Source organism: Pristiophorus japonicus, chromosome 4, assembly GCF_044704955.1.
Source record: "Pristiophorus japonicus isolate sPriJap1 chromosome 4, sPriJap1.hap1, whole genome shotgun sequence".
NCBI lineage: Eukaryota > Metazoa > Chordata > Chondrichthyes > Pristiophoridae > Pristiophorus > Pristiophorus japonicus.
In genome coordinates this window covers 118,991,690-119,013,019 of record NC_091980.1, presented here as the reverse complement: position 1 = coordinate 119,013,019, position 21,330 = coordinate 118,991,690, and the positions used below count along the sequence as shown (strand labels likewise).

At 43.8% G+C, this 21,330-nt stretch overlaps 1 protein-coding gene and 1 long non-coding RNA gene across 8 annotated transcripts in view; one reads left to right on the top strand and one right to left on the bottom strand.

Moving 5' to 3' along the window:
- fam53c (family with sequence similarity 53 member C) overlaps window positions 1-3,069 on the bottom strand; it is a 111,257-nt gene extending 108,188 nt beyond the window's left edge. For 5 of the 7 annotated variants that reach the window (XM_070878537.1, XM_070878535.1, XM_070878545.1 and 2 more), the window contains exon 1: window positions 3,017-3,069. The gene's annotated coding sequence lies outside the window, so the exon portion shown is untranslated. Of the gene's footprint in view, window positions 1-2,887; window positions 2,949-3,016 lie in introns of those variants that run through there. The other 2 variants (XM_070878536.1, XM_070878540.1) reach the window with 2 other exon arrangements.
- A 790-nt stretch (window positions 3,070-3,859) lies between these two features.
- The window catches only part of LOC139262155 (uncharacterized), a 37,404-nt gene continuing 19,933 nt past the window's right edge, over window positions 3,860-21,330 (top strand). Inside the window, exon 1 of the long non-coding RNA XR_011592917.1 lies at window positions 3,860-3,924. This is a non-coding gene — a long non-coding RNA (uncharacterized lncRNA). The remainder of the gene's footprint in view (window positions 3,925-21,330) is intronic.

The window sequence follows — 21,330 nt, the reverse complement described above, 5'->3', positions numbered from 1 at the left end:
AGAGAGAGAGCGCGAGAGCGAGAGCGAGAGAGAGAGCGCGAGAGCGAGAGCGAGAGAGAGAGCGCGAGAGCGAGAGCGAGAGAGAGAGCGCGAGAGCGAGAGCGAGAGAGAGCGCGAGAGAGAGCGAATGAGAGCGAGAGAGAGCGCGAGAGCGAGAGAGAGCGCGAGAGCGAGAGCGAATGAGAGAGCGAGCGAATGAGAGAGCGAGCGAATGAGAGAGCGAGCGAATGAGAGAGCGAGCGAATGAGAGAGCGAGCGAATGAGAGAGCGAGCGAATGAGAGAGCGAGCGAATGAGAGAGCGAGCGAATGAGAGAGCGAGCGAATGAGAGAGCGAGCGAATGAGAGAGCGAGCGAATGAGAGAGCGAGCGAATGAGAGAGCGAGCGAATGAGAGAGCGAGCGAATGAGAGAGCGAGCGAATGAGAGAGAGAGCGAATGAGAGAGAGAGCGAATGAGAGAGAGAGCGAATGAGAGAGAGAGCGAATGAGAGAGAGAGCGAATGAGAGAGAGAGCGAATGAGAGAGAGAGCGAATGAGAGAGAGAGCGAATGAGAGAGAGAGCGAATGAGAGAGAGAGCGAATGAGAGAGAGAGCGAATGAGAGAGAGAGCGAATGAGAGAGAGAGCGAATGAGAGAGAGAGCGAATGAGAGAGAGAGCGAATGAGAGAGAGAGCGAATGAGAGAGAGAGCGAATGAGAGAGAGAGCGAATGAGAGAGAGAGCGAATGAGAGAGAGAGCGAATGAGAGAGAGCGAATGAGAGAGAGAGCGAATGAGAGAGAGAGCGAATGAGAGAGAGAGCGAATGAGAGAGAGAGCGAATGAGAGAGAGAGCGAATGAGAGAGAGAGCGAATGAGAGAGAGAGCGAATGAGAGAGAGAGAGCGAATGAGAGAGAGAGAGCGAATGAGAGAGAGAGCGAATGAGAGAGAGAGCGAATGAGAGAGAGCGAATGAGAGAGAGCGAATGAGAGAGAGCGAATGAGAGAGAGCGAATGGGAGAGAGCGAATGGGAGAGAGCGAATGGGAGAGAGAGAGAGCGAATGAGAGAGAGAGAGAGCGAATGAGAGAGAGAGAGAGCGAATGAGAGAGAGAGAGAGCGAATGAGAGAGAGAGAGAGCGAATGAGAGAGAGAGAGAGCGAATGAGAGAGAGAGAGAGCGAATGAGAGAGAGAGAGAGCGAATGAGAGAGAGAGAGAGCGAATGAGAGAGAGAGAGAGCGAATGAGAGAGAGAGAGAGCGAATGAGAGAGAGAGAGAGCGAATGAGAGAGAGAGAGAGCGAATGAGAGAGAGAGAGCGAATGAGAGAGAGAGAGAGCGAATGAGAGAGAGAGAGAGAGAGCGAATGAGAGAGAGAGAGAGAGAGCGAATGAGAGAGAGAGAGAGCGAATGAGAGAGAGAGAGAGCGAATGAGAGAGAGAGAGAGCGAATGAGAGAGAGAGAGAGCGAATGAGAGAGAGAGAGAGAGCGAATGAGAGAGAGAGAGAGCGAATGAGAGAGAGAGAGAGCGAATGAGAGAGAGAGAGAGCGAATGAGAGAGAGAGAGAGCGAATGAGAGAGAGAGAGAGCGAATGAGAGAGAGAGAGAGCGAATGAGAGAGAGAGCGAATGAGAGAGAGAGAGAGCGAATGAGAGAGAGAGAGAGCGAATGAGAGAGAGAGAGCGAATGAGAGAGAGAGAGAGCGAATGAGAGAGAGAGAGAGCGAATGAGAGAGAGAGAGAGCGAATGAGAGAGAGCGAATGAGAGAGAGCGAATGAGAGAGAGAGAGCGAATGAGAGAGAGAGCGAATGAGAGAGAGAGAGCGAATGAGAGAGAGAGAGAGCGAATGAGAGAGAGAGAGCGAATGAGAGAGAGAGAGCGAATGAGAGAGAGAGAGCGAATGAGAGAGAGAGAGCGAATGAGAGAGAGAGAGCGAATGAGAGAGAGAGAGCGAATGAGAGAGAGAGCGAATGAGAGAGAGAGAGCGAATGAGAGAGAGAGAGCGAATGAGAGAGAGAGAGCGAATGAGAGAGAGAGAGCGAATGAGAGAGAGAGAGAGAGAGCGAATGAGAGAGAGAGAGAGCGAATGAGAGAGCGAATGAGAGAGAGAGAGAATGAGAGCGAGCGAGCGAATGAGAGAGAGAGAGAATGAGAGAGAGAATGAGAGAGAGAATGAGAGAGAGAGAGAATGAGAGAGAGAGAGAGAGAGAGAGAATGAGAGAGAGAGAGAAAAAATGAGAGAGAGAGAGAGAGAGAGAGAATGAATGGGGGGGGGGAGCATGATGAGAGAATGGCCTAGGAGAATGAGAAAAAAAATTGAGATAAGTCAACTCTCGTGCACCTCCTAGTGGCTGGTGCTGTACCAGGCCTGCACAACCTCAATCTGGGGACATCTGAAAACATGAGGGCATCTAAAGACAGCATCGAAAGAGTCTCCCCTACCCCCATTCACAATTGGAAAAAAGTTACTATTGGGAAAAAAATGCAATGCCTACTCCACTGGTAGGACAATTTAAGATCAATAAGCATGCATCATCCAGATTACTTCGTAGAAAGAAAATTACAGAGCAGAATAAAGACATGTATTTTTTCCTGTGGTGGAGGTAAGGAAAGTGAAAGGAGAGAGAATGCAAGAGGTTTGAGCTGTCAGTCGCTCCCTATGAGCAGGAAAGGGGAGGGAGGGGGTCTAAGAGAATGGGAAGTTCCAACAAGTGTCTCTCAGTTGTCCCCTCACTCACAACCTCCCCTCCCAGGTCGCATCGTGTAGCCTCCCCCCGTCCCTCCCCAGCATGATCACGCCGACTGGTCGGGGCTGCTACAACCCTCTGCAACAACAGCACTTACCTCCTTCCCTGACAAACTGACTCACCCCCAAATTCTTTCATAGAACAAAAATAAACTCAAAAAAAGTTACCCGGCAAAGCAATGCTGGGGCATTTAAAGTATGTCGGGCCGTGACGGACCTCTTTCCCACCCCCACCCCCAGGAGCTCATGTCACGGTTGCTAAGGGGCTTGCTGCAGCTGAGAAGCGGATGCACCCACCGCTACCATCAGTGTCCTCCTGCTCCTCCTGCCGTCTCCTTAGTAACGCACTCCAGGCAACTGAGCAACAGGGACCACTCACCCGCCTTATATACCGGCCGGCCGCTACCAACCTCCGCCGGCCGCTGGGGAGTGATCGGCGCCCTTACTTACATCTAAAGCGCCCCACAGCCACCATTCTACCCGAAGACTCGTAAATAAAGTCGACTATCAAAATATAAACGAAAAATGTGGAACAGAAGCTTAAACTAATTGTCTCTGTTAAAGTCTGGAATTAACGGTGACAAAAATACACCCCCACCACGTTATCAGAAACAAGAATGGCGGCTCAGGGAACTGCTCACTTGGGAAATGAGGATGGGAAGGGAGAGAGGAAAAAAAAGGGGAATCAAACTTTAACTAACACGACTGCCCTTTGTAGAATCGCCCTTCTTCACTTTTTTTAAAAAGTATTTTAATTTTTTTATATTTTGAAATCCAATTTGTGTAAGATTTCAGCTGTTTTCAGTGAACATCTTTGTTGAAATAGGCCTCCGCACAGAGTGAGGATTTCCCTCCGCCGCGTAAATCGTTCAGTCCAAAGAGAAGGGGGTGAAAACCGTGAGAGTGTCAGGCGGACTGAATCAACCAAGGTGAGCGGCAGGAGAGTTTGTGGAAATAAATAAATTAAAATATACTGATACGGGTACTTGTCTGCAGCCACGTAAGAGCGCATCGCTTAGCTATCATTTGCTCTAATCTTATAGAATCGTTTTTGCAAAGCACGTTCCGAAGCTTTGATTCGCGAGTGGGAATGAACAATAAATACCCCTATCCTGAAGTGTCCCAGTCCGCACGCAACCCGGAGGATGCTGGGAGCTGTAGTTTTCTCGGCAAGGTCCCATGCTGCTCCCACAGGTCTGATTGAGGTTTGATTTAACTTAATTTTATTAAATTCATTCATTTGTTTTTCTTTCTTTGGTTATTGCATCAACAACGAGTCACTTAACATCTCCAGGAGGTGCAAATTAAAATAAAACGATTTTTCTTTAAAAAAAGGATAAACTACCATTGTAGGAGGGTAAAGTTTTATTTATTTTAACTTTTTCCCTTAGTTTTTCTTAATTAATTTTACGTAAACCTAGGAAAATACAATGCATATCGCGTAGATAGATACTTAAACGTATTATACAAGGAAAAGAAAACAATTATGTGTTTCTAACCCAACTAAATATATGTGTTTATATTTATTTTAATTTGCGACTGGATCACAAAGTTAGCCTCATGGATTTTTCTAATTTAGAAATTAATTAACTCATGTTGCTTTAGGCGATCTTTAGTTTCTGTGATTAAATAGAATATATTATGTAACACATGTGAATCTTTTGTTCCTATTCAGGGGAATTAAAAAAAAATTTAGGATAGCAAAAAAAGACTTCATAAGTGTTTTCTTAAAAATAAATGTGCTAGTTTCTGTCCCATTGCCACAAAAAGGAACTTAAATCTCAGAGCAGAACAGCTGCCTGATCACATGGTACCAGGCCATTGCCACTCTTAACATTCAGTACTTGCCATTGTTTTGTGCTGGCTGAAATCTATATTAAAATCCAGTCCCAACTGTTCCATTTCAGCAAAAGGAAACATCAAAAGAATTGAGATATTAAATTAATGTGCAATTCAGAAATTTTCAGGATAAGTATCGGCCACAGAGAGATTGCTGGGCCTGAACAAAGCTCAGTTTTAATGGCATAACCAGAGTGATATGGAATTTCTCTGCACTGGGTATTAATGGGGGGGGGGGGATGAAAGAGTAGCAATGTCTGTCTCCTGCTGTACAAAAAGGCCATTGGATTCATATATAAATGTCCCTTTACATTACAGCGCCATCTGTGGAGAATCAGAAATAAATTCTCGAGCTCCTTTAAAAGGAAACCATGCCAATAAGGCAGTTTTTTTAATATTTGTCGTCACTTGATGGTGCTGGCTGCCATTTTTATTGTGTCCACAAGCAGTCTCAGTGCAAGGCATCCTATCCGACTAGGCCAGCAATGTTAGTTCTCAATGCAGGACCTACCCCTGCCATCAAGGAAGGCCACTAATCAAAAATAAAAATAAAAATTTGCACTCGCATACACGCAATTACTATCAGTCTCAGAATGTAAATAAAATGAATTCCACAGGAACCCGGTTACAAAACCACTTCTACTTGAAGAACTTGTATGACATAAAAGGGAGATATAATCTGAAAAAAGATGGTGCCTATCTTTATTAAAAAGTGTGTGGAGCCCTCACAGTTAAACCTCCAAGTTCTAAAAGAATGTCATTTCAAAAAGGTGTTGATTTAATTTTGGAATGCAAAGTTCATCTTAAGTACAGTACATAATGGTGTATCCTTCATAGTCTTAGGATTTCCGCTATTCCTCTGTAGCCTATTAAACCCGAGAGCTAATTTACATTAGCTTCCTGCCCCTGACCACTTCCAAATCTCCCCAGGTATACAAAATACAGAATAATACTTGTAATGACACTGATCGCTGGGATTAAATCAGGAATGTCAATCTTTTTAAACATCAAGTTCTTCGATGGCTAATGTTTCAGGAGGTGTGTGACTCATGCAAAGTGAGCTACCACTCAGGTTAGAGAGTTAGCAACATGATGTTTCATGGACATCCTTTGTATAATTGTTTCAAGTTTTTCCTCATCCGTTCTCTGGCCAATATTTATCCTCAATCAAAACAAAAACAGATTATCTGGTCATTATCTCATTGATGTTTGTGGGAGCTTGCTATGCATAAATTGGCTGCCACTTTTACCACATTACAACAGTGAATACACTCAAAGTATTTCATTGACTGTAAAGTGCTTCGGGACATCCGGTGATCTTGAAAGGCGTTATGTAAATGCAAGTCTTTTCTCTCCTAAAAGGCATACTCTTGCTGGGGTTTAGTTCCACCAGCCACCTCACACAAGTGGTCATTCTTTATAGGTGAACCGAGACACCGCACATCAGCAGGCTTTTCCTCGTGTGAAGAACATTGCAGTTGAGCATGATCCAGTCATCACCTGACATCCCCATATTGTACAGTTCTATAAAAGGGACATGATAGATAGCTTTGAGCACCAGTGCAGACACATGGCCAAATGTGTTGTAAAATTCTATGATTCCAAAGATAACCTAAGGATCCATCCTTAGACCCATCCTTTCATCTACATGCTTCTCTTGGCAACATAATCAGAGAACAATGGATGTACTTCCACATGATGACACCAGCTCAGTCATTACTTCCTTTGTGCAGTCATATTGCTTGAAAGACATCGTAGATAAGCCTCAACTTGCTCCAGTTAAACATTGGGAAGACTAAAGCCATTGTTTTCAGTTCACACCATAAACTCTACCCTTGCCACCAACTTTATCCCATTCCCAACCACTATGAACCTGGTTGTTTGTTACCTCTGAACTCAGCAACCAGCCCCATATCCTCTCCAATGACTGCCTACATCCACTTCCAACATTTCCTGCCTCCACCCTTACCACCAGTACCCTCATACATGCCTTTGTCATCTGCAGACTTTTGCTCCAGTGCTCTCCTGGTTGTCTTCTCATCCTCTACTCTCCATAAAAGTCCATTCATACCAAGGTCAGCTAACAATATCTCGCACCATCCTGCTCGTCCAGCACCCCTTTCCCGATTGGCTCTCAGTTCCCATACCTCAAATTTAAAATTCTTATCCATGTGTAAATCTCTCCTCTCGATTTCAAACCTTCGAGGACCCCCAAATTTTCCATTACTTTGATTCCAGCTTCTTGTGCATCCTACCCTCCCTTCACTCCACTCCACCACTGGTGACCGTGCCTTCAGCTACCTAGGTCCTAATCTTGTCTACAATTTCCTCCCCGAACCCCTCAGCTTCTCCACCGCCCTTGGAATGTTATTCTACATTAAAAAGATGCCACATTATGGCAATTTTAAAATTCTACGATAAATAGTTTCCAATACGATTCAGAATAGTGATCTGGAATTGGAATTCTCACCAATTTTCCCTCCTTCATTTAAGAGATGCTAAGGCCAATTATAGCACCGCGACCTTGGAATAGGCCACCCACACTCCAGGGAATGAGATTCATTTTTAGTTCTTATTAGACAAGGTTACCACAGACTGTTCGCTGATCTGTTTCCGCTCCAGTAATTTATTTTTTTCTGGTCATCACTTAACAATGGTGCAGGTCATTAGAAAAGGAACTAGGAGTGAAGATGTCGCTACCCGCTTCCTCTTTCACTATCAAGACTCACCGCTGTTGGTTTTGGCTTGTTCCACAGAACTGTAAAGCAGCTATTAAAATGGACTCAGCCCACACGCCTCATATGCAACAGGCTGACTTACACGAATAGCCCACTTATCACTCAGGGCCACTAGGGACAAGATAGTTGAGTGGCTCGAGTTACACAAAAAGCTCTTGCAACCAATCTGCTGTTGACTAAGTCTTGTAATTCAGCCATGGAATATTAGTGAGCGCAAGTTTATTACTCTACTAGTAGCAAATACACAGCTGGATTTTGCCATTCTTCAGTTGTATCCTCCACAAAGTCAAGGGACCCTCACATGAACAATATTCTTTAAAACCCTGATGCTTGTTTCAGACAATCCATCCCCAGTATTTGTGGTACACCTTGTCTGCATTTGATGAGAGTCAGACTATCATTCAACTCCTCAAAACAATTCCAAGAGTCCAAAGCTGGTAATCTCCCATTCCCTACCCAAACCCATGATTAAATGTCCACCAGCACTCATTTGTCTAAGTTCATAGATGAAGAATGATCTGCTGGCATCTGGGAAACTATTCCCCTGCACAAGGGGACAGAGGATAAGAAGAGGATCAGCTAGAACAGGGGTGATGGGTGAACAGGACTTGAGTTAGGATACAGGCAGAGTTTCAGATTTCAAGTTTATGGAGGGTGGAAAATGAGACTGACAAGGAGGGCATTAGATTAATCAAGTCTAGAGGTAACAAAGACATGGATGAGGGTTTCAGCATCAGATGAGCTGAGGCAGGGGCAGAAAACAGGTAATGTTATGGAGATGGAAGTAGGTGGACTTAGTGATGGAGCACACATGGTCAGAGCTCATCTCAAGCTCAAATAGGACAGCAAGTTTGCAAATGGTCTAGTTCAGCCTCCGACAATGACCAGTGAGAGGGATGGAGTCAGTGGCTAGAGAACAGAGTTTGTGGCAGGGACCAAAGACAATAGCTTCAGCCTTCCCAGTATTTAGTTGGAAGAAATTTCTGCTTATCCAGAACTGAACCTACTTTGGCTCCTGATCTGCCAAGTTTTTAAAATTCTCATCCTTGCTTTGAAATCTCTCCATGACCTCACCCCACTCCATCTCTAACCTCTTCCAGCTCTATAACCCTCAAATATCTGTGCTCCTCCAATTCTGGCATCTTCAGCATCCCCAATTTTAATCACTCCACCATTGACAGCTATGCCTTCAGTTGCTTGGCAGTGAAGATCTAGAATTCCCTCCCTAAGCTTCTCTCTCCTGCTTTAAGACACTTTTTAAAACCTACTTTTTTTACTCAAGTTTTTGGTCACCTGTCCTAATATCTCCTTATGTGGCTCGGTGTTTGATAACGTTCCTGTGAAGTGCCTTGGGATGTTTTACTATGTTAAAGGCAGTATATAGTTGTTGTTTTGGGCAGGGGGGAGGGGGGGGGGGGGCAGGGAGAGAAAGAGAAAGAAGAGAAAAGAAAAGAAAAGCACCTCAAACATCAGAACTACAACATAGCTGCACTTCCTCCTTGCTATACCAGCCCTGGAGTGCTCGATATTGGCATTGGGTGTCCATAATTAGGTCACTGTCTGCCACGGCACAACATCCCACAAACATATAGGAACACAGGAACAGGTGCAAGCCATTTAGCTCCTTGAGCTTGTTCCGCCATTCAATGAGATCCTGGCTGATCCGCGACCTAACTCCATATCCCTTAATACATTCGGTAAACAAAAATCTAGCAATCTCAGATTTAAAATTAACAATTGATCTAGCATCAATTCTCATTTGTGGAAGAGAGTTCCAAACTTCTACCACCCTTGGTATCATTTCACCCCTGAAAGGACTGGCTCTAATTTTTAGATTGTGCCCCCTAGTCCTAGACTCCCCAACCAGCAGAAAAAGTTTCTTTCTACCCACCCAAGTTTTTCTCTATCTGCATCGTAGTGTGATTTGCTGTTCCCAGTCGTACTCAGGTGTGAAAAATGCCACTCTGACCAAATTAGAGCTAACCGAGCCATAAAGGAACAATATTCCATTTCCCAGCACACCTCAGAGCAAAACTGTGCTCTTTTGATGGAGTTAAGGCATGCAGGGATATAGTAGAGGGAGTTTACTCTACATCTATGTAAGCTATACCTATTCTGGGATCACCATGAAATTAAGTACCCATAAATGGAAATGTATTCTATTCCAACAGTGACATCCTTTATCTTGGAGGGTAGAATTTACATGTTGAAAATGTGTTTTCTTTTTTAAAATATAAATTGGAGGCACAGCTGAGCAATGAGAACAAAATTGTATTGTGGAGTTAGGACTCATTGTTAAAACCAGTTTTCATATCATAGTGGAAGACCATGTCTATTCCACACAATCTGATGAATGGTAGTTCTAGAATATTTTCCTGCCCCTGCTTGCTGAGTGTGCAAATACACTCCATGCTGTGGGTAAGGGCAGATAGGCTCCAGGTTTGATTGGCTGAAATTAGCTAACTCCACATGGAACACCAAAGCGTCAGGAGGAATGCTACAGTTGGCCTTAGCAGAAATCAAGGGGTGTCAGGGTGGTGAGAAAAGAAAAGAAAACCAAATAAACATTTCTTAGCCACTTCCATTTCTAGAAGTGTGGACATCATAACTATTTACAATCTATATTAACGACTTGAAAGAAGGGATTGAGTGTAATGTAGCCAAGTTTGCTGACGATACAAAGATGGGAGGAAAAGCAATGTGTGAGAAGGACACAAAAAAACCTGCAAAAGGACATAGGCAGGCTAAGTGAGTGGGCAAAAATTTGGCAGATGGAGTATAATGTCAAAGTGTGAGGTCATGCACTTTGGCAGAAAAAAAATCAAAGAGCAAGTTATTGTTTAAATGAGAAAGATTGCAAAGTGCCGCAGTACAGCAGGACCTGGGGGTACTTGTGCATAAAACGCAAAAGGATAGTATGCAGGTACAGCAAGTGATCAGGAAGACCAATGGTATCTTGGCCTTTGTTGCAAAGAGTATGGACTATAAAAGCAGGGAAGTCTTGCTACAGCTATACAAGGTTTTGGTGAGGCCACACCTGGAATACTGCGTGCAGTTTTGTTTTCCATATTTACGACAGGATATACTTGCTTTGGAGGCAGTTCAGAGAAGGTTCACTAGGTTGATTCCGGGGATGAGGGGGTTGATTTGAGGAAAGGTTGAGTAGGTTGGCCCTCTACTCATTGGAATTCAGAAGAATGAGAGGTGATCTTAATGAAACGTATAAGATTGAGGGGGCTTGACAAGGTGGATGCAGAGAGGATGTTTCCACTGATGGAGACGAGAATTAGAGGGCATGATCTTAGAATAAGGGACCACCTGTTTAAAACTGAGATGAGAAATTTCTTCTGTGGGTTGCAAATCTGTGGAATTTGCTGCCTCGGAGGGCTGTGGAAGCTGGGACATTGAATAAATTGAAGACAGAAGTAGACACTTTCTTAAACGATAAGGGGATAAGGGATTATGGGGAGCGGGCGGGGAAGTGAAGCAGAGTGCATGATCAGATCAGCCATGATCTTATTGAATGACGGAGCAGGATCGAGCAGTCATATGGCCGACTCCTGCTCCTATTTCTTATGTTATGACAGGATCAAGACTGGCTGTGATGCTCCCTGAATAACACCTCCTTGACAGTATAGGCTTGGGCATGATAACTAGCCACTGGGATGAAATATCACTTTGCCATTCCCTTTAGAACCAACCATACAACAATATGAGTCAGTTGTATTTAAAATAGGAGGGAGAGAGAAAACAGGGAATTATAGACCGGTCAGCCTGACCTCAGTAGTGGGTAAAATGATGGAATCAATTATTAAGGATGTCATAGCAGTGCATTTGGAAAGAGGTGACAAGACAGGTCCAAGTCAGCATGGATTTGTGAAAGGGAAATCATGCTTGACAAATCTTCTGGAATTTTTTGAGGATGTTTCCAGTAGAGTGGACAAGGGAGAACCAGATGATGTGGTGTATTTGGACTTTCGGAAGGCTTTCAACAAGGTCCCACACAAGAGATTAATGTGCAAAGTTAAAGCACATGGGATTGGGGGTAGTGTGCTGACATGGATTGAGAACTGGTTGGCAGACAGGAAGCAAAGAGGAGTAGTAAATGGGTACTTTTCAGAATGGCAGGCAGTGACTAGTGGGGTACCGCAAGGTTCTGTGCTGGGGCCCCAGCTGTTTGCACTGTACATTAATGATTTAGACGAAGGGATTAAATGTAGCATCTCCAAATTTGCAGATGACACTAAGTTGGGTGGCAGTGTGAGCTGTGAGGAGGATGCTATGTGGCTGCAGAGTGACTTGGATAGGTTAGGTGAGTGGGCAAATGCATGGCAGATGAAGTATAATGTGGATAAATGTGAGGTTATCCACTTTGGTGGTAAAAACAGAGACAGACTATTATCTGAATGGTGACAGATTAGGAAAAGGGGAGGTGCAACGAGACCTGGATATCATGGTACATCAGTCATTGAAAGTTGGCATTATGTTTTAAAGTTTAATTTGCTTTAATTGCCCGATTTTTAGTGTCCCCCTCCCCTTTTATAGGGGGCACTTGTAAAATATATGGTTTTAATGCCCCCCAAAAAAAAAAATCACAAAAAAAAAAATTATTAGAAAAAGGGGCAGTTAAGTGTCTGGAGTGTCCCCCAGATCGGGGGGCACTTGATCTAATGTTTATTTTGTTTTCCCCCCCCCCCCCAAGAGTTGAAGGTTGGCATACAGGTACAGCAGGCGGTTAAGAAAGCAAATGGCATGTTGGCCTTCATAGCAAGGGGATTTGAGTACAGGGGCAGGGAGGTGTTACTACAGTTGTGCAGGGCCTTGGTGAGGCCACACCTGGAGTATTGTGTACAGTTTTGGTCTCCTAACTTGAAAGACATTCCTGCTATTGAGGGAGTGCAGCGAAGGTTCACCAGCCTGATTCCCAGGATGGCGGGACTGACATCAAGAAAGACTGATCAACTGGGCTTGTATTCACTGGAGTTCAGAAGAATGAGAGGGGATCTCATAGAAACGTTTAAAATTCTGACGGGTTTAGACAGGTTAGATGCAGGAAGAATGTTCCCAATGTTGGGGAAGTCCAGAACCAGGGGTCACAGTCTAAGGATAAGGGGTAAGCCATTTAGGACCGAGATGAGGAGAAACTTCTTCACCCAGAGAGTGGTGAACCTGTGGAATTCTCTACCACAGAAAGTTGTTGAGGCCAATTCACAAAATATATTCAAAAAGGAGTTAGATGTAGTCCTTACTACTAGGGGGATCGCGAGAAAGCAGGAATGGGGTACTGAAGTTGCATGTTTAGCCATGAACTCATTGAATGGCGGTGCAGGCTCGAAGGGCCGAATGGCCTACTCCTGCACATATTTTCTAGGTTTCTATGTTTCTTTCACAACAGGAGAGAAGAAAATTGGGTGGAATACAAGTACATATACCAATGACCAATCCTTGCATTCCTTTTAGAACCATACAGCAATATGAATCATTTCCTTCAGTACAGGAGAGAAGAAAATTGGGTAGCATGCAAGTGCAAATACGAATGACAAGTCCTTACATTCACTGCAATTTGCAGTACAAGTCCTCTGTAGAAGGCTCAAATCTACACTGCTATGTCATTTAAAAATTACTACTTGTGTAGTAGAATGAGGCGTTAGTTGGCACAGTTACTTGGAGTAAAAACTGTGAACATGGCTGGATTCAGAGAGGAGCTCTCCTTGTGCTCGGGAGCACAAGCTCATTGGTGCAGTTTCATTCTAAATGGCAGTCACTCACCCAGAGTCTGGCAGTGTGCCTAGGTGTCATCTGTAACTGCTCTACAAAACAGCACTGACATCATCCAGTTGATCTTCCCCAGTATGAGCAATACTCTTAAGCACTTAATTTTTTTTTTTAAATCCTGAAATAGATCAAGTTAGCTGGCTGGTGGCATTTGCCCGATGCATCTCCCTTGGCACACCAGCACAATCTCACTCTGTTCTCAGAGGGCTTCAGCTGTCTGTCCATCTGAGGCACTAGATCTTGAACAATGTGAAACTGTTCTGCTTGTGCCTTTTCTCCTTTGCAGAGAATATGCCAGATCCCAGGATCTGCAATTATCAGTCATGTTGGAGAAGAGTGCAGTGCACTAACCTACAGGAGCAGAGAAAAAGTGGCACTCAGCTTCATTAATTGAAAGTGGAGAAATACTTGATTTACTTCAAAAAAATAATTCTGGCAACTGATTCCCACCCCTACCAAAATATGGGCAACAAATCAAAGCCTGCATTCAAGTGTCAGAAACCAGTGCAGAAGCCAATAGTGTCAATTAACTGGAAATCACAACTATACAAACAGTTGCCTACAAACAGATGGCCTGTTTTACCACTGTATCCCAAATTAATGCCAGTTGTAAATTTTGACTGAATACAGTGGCCATTTTGTTCATAATGCACATTTTATTTTTAATCCTTGATTTTATATGCCCTGATCATTTGTGTACTTTGTTCGGTGTTTGAGATAGGGCAACCAATGGGTGAAGTTTGAAGGAAAAAACAAAATATAGAACCCATTCAGTGTCACGGTAATGTAGTTGGTTGAATAGTAACAGGAAGGTATCTGGACAGGCAAACCATCAAGGTAGACACCAGACCACCTGTAGGGGAAATTAAGCCCCAAGCTACAGGCAAGTGCCATCTGATTGAAAGATTACAGGCACCTTGGAACCTATCCAGTGCTGGAATACAGTGCCGAGTGTCAGGAGGATAGGACAAGGAGAGTGCCTCAACAGCTAGCAGATTAGATGGAGGTACATGACTATGAGGGTATCTAAGCAAGTACTAGCTAGGCATCCCAGAGGATACGCAGGCCGACTGGCAACAGTGCGTCTAAATCCACAGCAGGACTATGGTCCTGTAAATAGAATTACTTAGAATAGAATGCAAGTGTCCTCCATCCTCTCTGGGCCAGCAGCAGTTGTTTACTTCCAGCCATTCATAGAAATTACAGCAGGTGCCATTTGGCCTATTCATTATACCTGTACTAGCTGACTGGAGCTCAAATTCAATTTCCCTGCTTTATCCCCATATCCTCTTTAAATACTTACCCTCTTCAGTTTTAAAATTATGATTCAACATTTTGGATATGCGCACTTTTGAAGGGCCTGCACCTAACTTTTATTCCCTCTACCGATGTTGATTGACCTACTGAGCGCTTCCTGCATTTTATAGTTGATTTCCGGCACCTGCAATATTTCACTTTTTAAAACCCATTTTCAATATTATGGTCTCGCTTCAATAACCACTGCCATGTGCTAATAATTGTTTGCAAAAGTATCAAGTTCCCCCTTCATTGTTCTGATAATGGAAGTTATGCCCTGTGTGTCAGCTGTGGCTCAGTAGGTAGCACACCCACCTCAAAAGTCAGAAGGTTGTGGGTTCACGTCCCACTGTAGGGACTCCAGCACATAAATCTAGGCTGACACTCCAGTGCAGTGCTGAGAGAGAGTGCTGCACTGTCGGATGAGTCGTTAAACTGAGGCCCTGTCTGCTCTCGGGTGGACATAAAAAGATTCCATGGGACTATTTCTAAGAAGCAGCAGGGGAGTTATCTCCAGTATCCTGGCCAATATTTATCTCTAAATCAACATAAAAAGGTTATCACATTGCTGTTTGTGGGAGCTTGCTTTGTGCAAATTGGCTGCCCTGTTTCTCACATTACAACAGTGACACCATCAAAAGTACTTAATTGGCTATAAAGCACTTTGAGACAGCTGGTGGTCAAGAAAGGCACAATATAAAAAAGGCAAGTATTTATTTTCAATTTACTGACCAGCTGAAGCAATTTTTTCCTCAAACTTTATTTTGAAGATCTTGAATTGCTTCCTACTCAACCTTCAACCTCTCATCCACCACAATTCTAGTGATGATTCACTGCAACTTTTTGATGACTCCAATATACTTCCTAGAACAAATGCCCCCAACTGCATGTGTTAACCAATGCTAATTCAACACCACTTCCTCACTTTATCAAAAAGTGTGAACAAAGATAGAGTATTTTTATGCCTAGATATTACTGGTCTCAGCATTGAATGACATCTACATACTACACTAACCTGTCTCGAGTCTTCCTGCCCACTTCTAACTTGCCATGCACCCACCCTCAATTTGGGGGCATGACAAAAAATTTCACGCACCTTTTATATTATTCACATACAAGTCTAGCATTCTTAAAATGCATTCAGGAGAACTTTAGTCAGTACGTAGCAAGCCCGACAAGAAAGGAGGGTTGGTTCTGGACTTAGTTTTAGGGAATGAAGCTGAGCAGGTGGAAGGGGCATCAGTGGGAGAGCATTTTGGTGGCAAGATCATAATTCAGTTAGAATTATGTTAGGAGTAAAAGTTCTCAATTGATTGAATTCTTTTGATGTGGCAACGAGGAGGGTAGCATATTTGATGGTAAAATGCATGTAGACTAAGCAGAGATGTGATTTCAGTCAACTTTATTTTTTGCGCAAACAGCTACTTGAAGATAAATCATTGTCAGCAGTGGAAGGCATTCAAGGAGGAGATAGTGAGTGAGGGTCCAGAGCAAATTATATTCTCAAAGAGAAAGGGTGGGACTTCCAAATCTAAAGCCCCCTGGAAGTCAAGGAGCATACAGGGTAGGACAAGGTAAAAAAGGAAAGCTTGTCATTTATCTTACATGGTTACTGTTTGTACTATTACAAGGTGTGCCATCAGAGGGCACCACATAGAAACATAGAAAATAGATGCAGGAGTGGGCCATTCAGTCCTTCAAGCCTGCACCACCATTGAATAAGATCATGGCTGATCATTCACCTCAGTACCCCTTTCCTGCTTTCTCTCCATACCCCTTGATCCCTTTAGCCGCAAGGGCCATATCCAACGAACTGGCATCAACAACTATGCGGTAGAGAATTCTACAGGTTAACAACTGAGTGAAGAAGTTTCTCCTCCTCAGTCCTAAATGGCTTATCCCTTAACCTTAGGCTGTGACCCCTGGTTCTGGACTTCCCCAACATCAGGAACATTCTTCCTGCATCTAACCTGCTGAGTCAGAATTTTATATTTCTATGAGATCCCCTCTCATCCTTCTAAACTCCAGTGAATACAGGCCCAGTCAATCCAGTCTCTTCATATGTCAGTCCTGCCATCCTGGAAATCAGTCTGGTGAACCTTCACTGCACTCCCTCAATAGTAAGAACGTCCTTCCTCAGATTAGGAAACAAAAACTGAAAATATTCCAGGTGAGGCCTCATCAAGACCCTGCACAACTGCAGTAAGACCTCCCTGCTCCTATACTCACATCCCCTAGCTATGAAGGCTAACGTGCCATTTGCCTTCTTCACTGCCTGCTGCACCTGCATGCCAACCTTCAATGACTGATGTACCATGACACCCAGGTCTCATTGCACCTCCCCTTTTCCTAATCTGCTGCCATTCAGATATTATGCCACCAAAGTGGATAACCTCACATTTATCCACATTATACTGCATCTGCCATGCATTTGCCCACTCGCCTAACCTGTCCAAGTCACCCTGCAGCCTCTTAGCATCCTCCTCACAGCTCACACTGCCACCCAGCTTAGTGTCATCTGCAAACTTGGAGATATTACACTCAATTCCTTCATCTAAAATCATTGATATATATTGTAAATAGCTGTGGTCCCAGCACAGAGCCCTGCGGCACCCCACTAATCACTGCCTGCCATTCTGAAAAGGACCCCTTTACCCAGACACTGCTTCCTGTCTGCCAACCAGTTCTCTATCCACGTCAATACATTATCCCCAATACCATGTGCTTTAAATTTTGCACACCAATCTCGTGTGGGACCTTGTCAAAACACCTTTTGAAAGTCCAAATACACCACATCCACTGGTCCTCCCTTGTCCACTCTACTAGTTACATCCTCAAAAAATTCTAGAAGATTTGTCAAGCATGATTTCCCTTTCATAAATCCATGCTGATTTGGACTGATCCTGTCACTGCTTTCCAAATGCGCTGTTATTTCATCCTTAATTGATTCCAACATTGTCCTCACTACTGATGTCAGGCTAACCGGTCTATAATTACCCGTTTTCGCACTCCTTTTTAAAAAAGTGGTGTTACATTAGCTACCCTCCAGTCCATAGGAACTGATCCAGAGTCAATAGACTGTTGGAAAATGATCACCAATGCATCCACTATTTCTAGGACCACTTCCTTAAGTACTCTGGGATGCAGACCATCAGCCTTCAATCCCATCAATTTCCCGAACAATTTCTTGACTAAAAGATTTCCTTCAGTTCCTCCTTCTCGCTAGACCCTCTGTCTCCTAGTATTTCCTGAAGGTTATGTGTGTCTTCCTTCAAGAAGACAGAACTAATTTATTCAACTGGTCTGCCATTTCTTTGTTCCCTATTATAAATTTCACCTGATTCTGACTGCAAGGGACCCATGTTTGTCTTGACTAATCTTTTTCTCTTCACATATCCATAGAAGCTTTTGCAGTCAGTTTTTATGTTCCCAGCAAGCTTACTCTATTTTCCCCCTCCTAATTAAACCCTTTGTCCTCCTCTGCTGAATTCTAAATTTCTCCCAGTCCTCAGGTTTGCTACTTTTTCTGGCCAATTTATATGACACTTCCTTGGATTTAACACTATCCTTAATTTCACTTGTTAGCCACCTTCCCAGTTTTATTTTTACACCAGACAGGGATGTACAAGTGGGAGACTTGTAGGTTACCTGTACAGCTGTGCCTAGTATAAAAGGCAGGCCACCAGGTGTGATCCTCACTCTGGAGTTATCAATAAAGGACTCAGGTCACTACAGTTCAAGTACAACACACTGAGGGAGTCATTATCAGAGCATCTAAAGACATAACACTTGTCAGATACCAGAGCAAAATATTGCAGGAAAGCTTAGAGTATAGAAAGTGCAGGGGTGAATTTTTTTTTAAATTGCCAGTAAGAGGTGCTCCCCTAAATTGGCAAATGGCAGCTTCAAAATATTGCTGAAAAGCAGACGGACGATATGCAACGACAAAAAAAAACTGCACCACTTAAAATTGGCTGTTTAGTGAACCTGTACTCTAGGTGAAAAAAAACAGAGAAAACCCTGTGTTGAAGCTCAAGATTATGAAGACCTACAAAAAAAAGTTGACTTTTTTTAAATTCTCAGGTGATTCATTAGTTAAGTGTAGTGAATGTTTTCATTTGTTTTTAAATTATTTTTTCAAATTGTGCATTCTCTCCCCTCCCAGGGCCTGTATTTTTGGCGGTGATAGGCCTCAGACTAAAGTTGGTGAGGACCGTGGTTTTCACCACGAATTTGTGCAACGCCAATTTTATCCCCTTAAAAATGGCGACGGTTTAAAGTGGGTTTTTTTTTTCTGTAAAACAGGAAAAAAAATTATAGCCAAAAACAGAATTTTTAGCCCAAGATGTTTTATAAATACATAAAGAGCAAGAGGATAACTAAATAAATGAATGAATGAGACTATTAGAGACCAAAAAGGTAACCTGTATGTGGAAGCAGGCGACGTGGGCGGATTCTTAATGAATACTTTGCATCTGTCTTCACAGAAAAGGGATGACGCAGACATAGTTAAGGAAGAGTGTGGAATATTAGAGATAAACAGCGAGAAGGGAAGTATTAAGGGGTTTAGCATCTTTGAAAGTGGATAAGTCATCAGGCCCAGATGAAATGTATACCAGGCTGTAAGAGAAGCAAGGGAGGAAATAGATGCTCTGACCATTATTCTACAACCCTCTCTGGTTACAGGAGTGGTGCCAGACTGCTAATGTTGTAGCATTGTTTTTTGTTTAATAAATGAGAGCACGGGATAGACAGTAATTACAGGCCAGTCAGGTGGTGGACAAATTTTTGGAAAAAATTCCAAGGGACAGGATAAATTGTCATTTAGAAAGACACCGCTCAAGCAAGGACAGTCAACATGGATTTAAGGGAAGATAATGTTGGACTAACTTGATTTAATTTTTGATGCGGTAATGAGGAGGATAGTGCATTTGATGTAGTCGACATGGATTTTAGCAAGGCCTTTGACAAGGTACCACATAACAGACTGGTCAGAAAAGTAAAAGCCCATGGGATCCAAGGAAGTGGCAACTTGTATCCAAAATTGGCTCACCGACAGGAAGCAAAAGGGTAATGGTTGATGGGTGTTGTGACTGGACGGCCGTTTCCAGTGGGGACCCACAGGACTTTGTACTAGGTCCCTTCCTTAATATCTCTCAATTGTTATCTTTGCAACATCTTGTAACCAGCATTCTACTGCCACCAGTGGGTGCATCTGTTGGAGTCCCAAGAAATCCCAGCATCCCTTGGGAGCACTGCATACAAGCAGGCCTCTCATGCAGGCACACGAGTCAGAACAGAGACACTAAGGTCACACTTACTCAAGTCTAAGTACTCAGTCGCATTGCTTTATTTGAGACATAACTGGCGATGAGTAATAGATAACAAACCATCACGCAAAAATGCAGAGAACTGTTGGTATCCTGGAGAAATTCTCAGAAGGGGATTGGGAAGCCTTCGTGGAGTGACTTGACCAATGCTTCGTGGCCAACAAGCTGGAAGGGAATGAGAATGCTGCCAAACGAAGGGTGATCCTCCTCACTGTCTGTGGGACAACAACAACCTATGGCCTCAAGAATCTTGTTCCAGTGAAAACAACCACAAAATTGTATGAAGAACAGTGTACACTGGTCCAGGAGCACCCAAATCTGAAGGAGAGTGTTCTGATGGCAAGGTATCGATTTTATACACGTTAATGGTCTGAAGGCCAGGAAGTGGCGAGCTATGTTGCCGAACTAAGGCGCCTTGCAGGACATTGTGAATTCAGTGGATTCCTGGAGCAAATGCTAAGAGACTTTGTGTGCTTGGCATTGGCCATGAGGTTATCTTTTGCAAACTATTGACTTAAAACACCGAACCTGAGCAAGGCCATAACGATATTGCTGGTGGACATAAATGCCTGGGCTAACAAACAAATTTTGCAGCATAAAGATGCATCGGCAAGTACTGTACACAAAGTAACCTCTTTCAGGCAGGAATGCATATAGTAGAACGTACACACCTGCAGCTGCACGACCTCCGATGACTCAGTCCACCATCAAGTGTGAATGCGAGGCAATTAACACCTTGTTGACGCTGCGAAGGTGATCAAACCCATCAATGCCGCTTCAAACACTATGCGTGCAAAGCCTGTGGAACAATGGGCCACCTCCAGCGAATGTGCAGATGAGCTGCAAACCACCACATTGCAGAGGAAGACCGATCCATGGCGGATCAAACTGAACTAGAGACTCGAACAGAGGAGGCAGAAGTGTATGGGGTACACACCTTCACCACGAAATGTTAAAAGTTGAACTCAATGGAATTCCAGTATCCCTGGAATTGGACAAGGGCGAGAGTCAGTCTAGCATGAATAAAAAGGCCTTCGAGAGGCTGTGGTGCTACAAGGCCCAAAGGCCCAAGCTGAGAACTCAGTTATTGACAGCGCAGCAGTAAAAGTCTATGATGGAGCGGTGCACAAACTACCATTATGGATTGTATCAGGAGATGGCCCCACATTGTTCAGCAGAAGCTGACTGGGAAAAATCCACGAACTGGGAGGACATCCGAGCGCTTTCGTCCGTCGATGACGCTTCATGTGACCAGGTTTTGAGCAAGTTCCCGTCGTTGTTTGAGCCAGGCATCGGAAAATTCTCTGGGGTGAAGATGCAAATCCACTTGGTTCCCAGTACATGGCCCATCCACGACAAGGAACATGCGGTGCCATACATGCAGAAGAAAGTGGCGATCGAGCTGGACAGGCTGCAAGAGGGCATCATCGCGCTGGTTGAGTTCGAGTGGGCCAGTCTGATTGTTCCATCTCAAGGGAGATGGCGTGGTCAGAATTTGTGGGCACTATAAAGTAATGATTAACCGTTTCTCGCTGCAGGACCAGTACCCACTACCCAAGGCCTATTTTTGATGCTGGCAGGAGGAAAGTAGTTCACCAAGTTGTTCCTGACCATGGCCTACATGACACAGGAG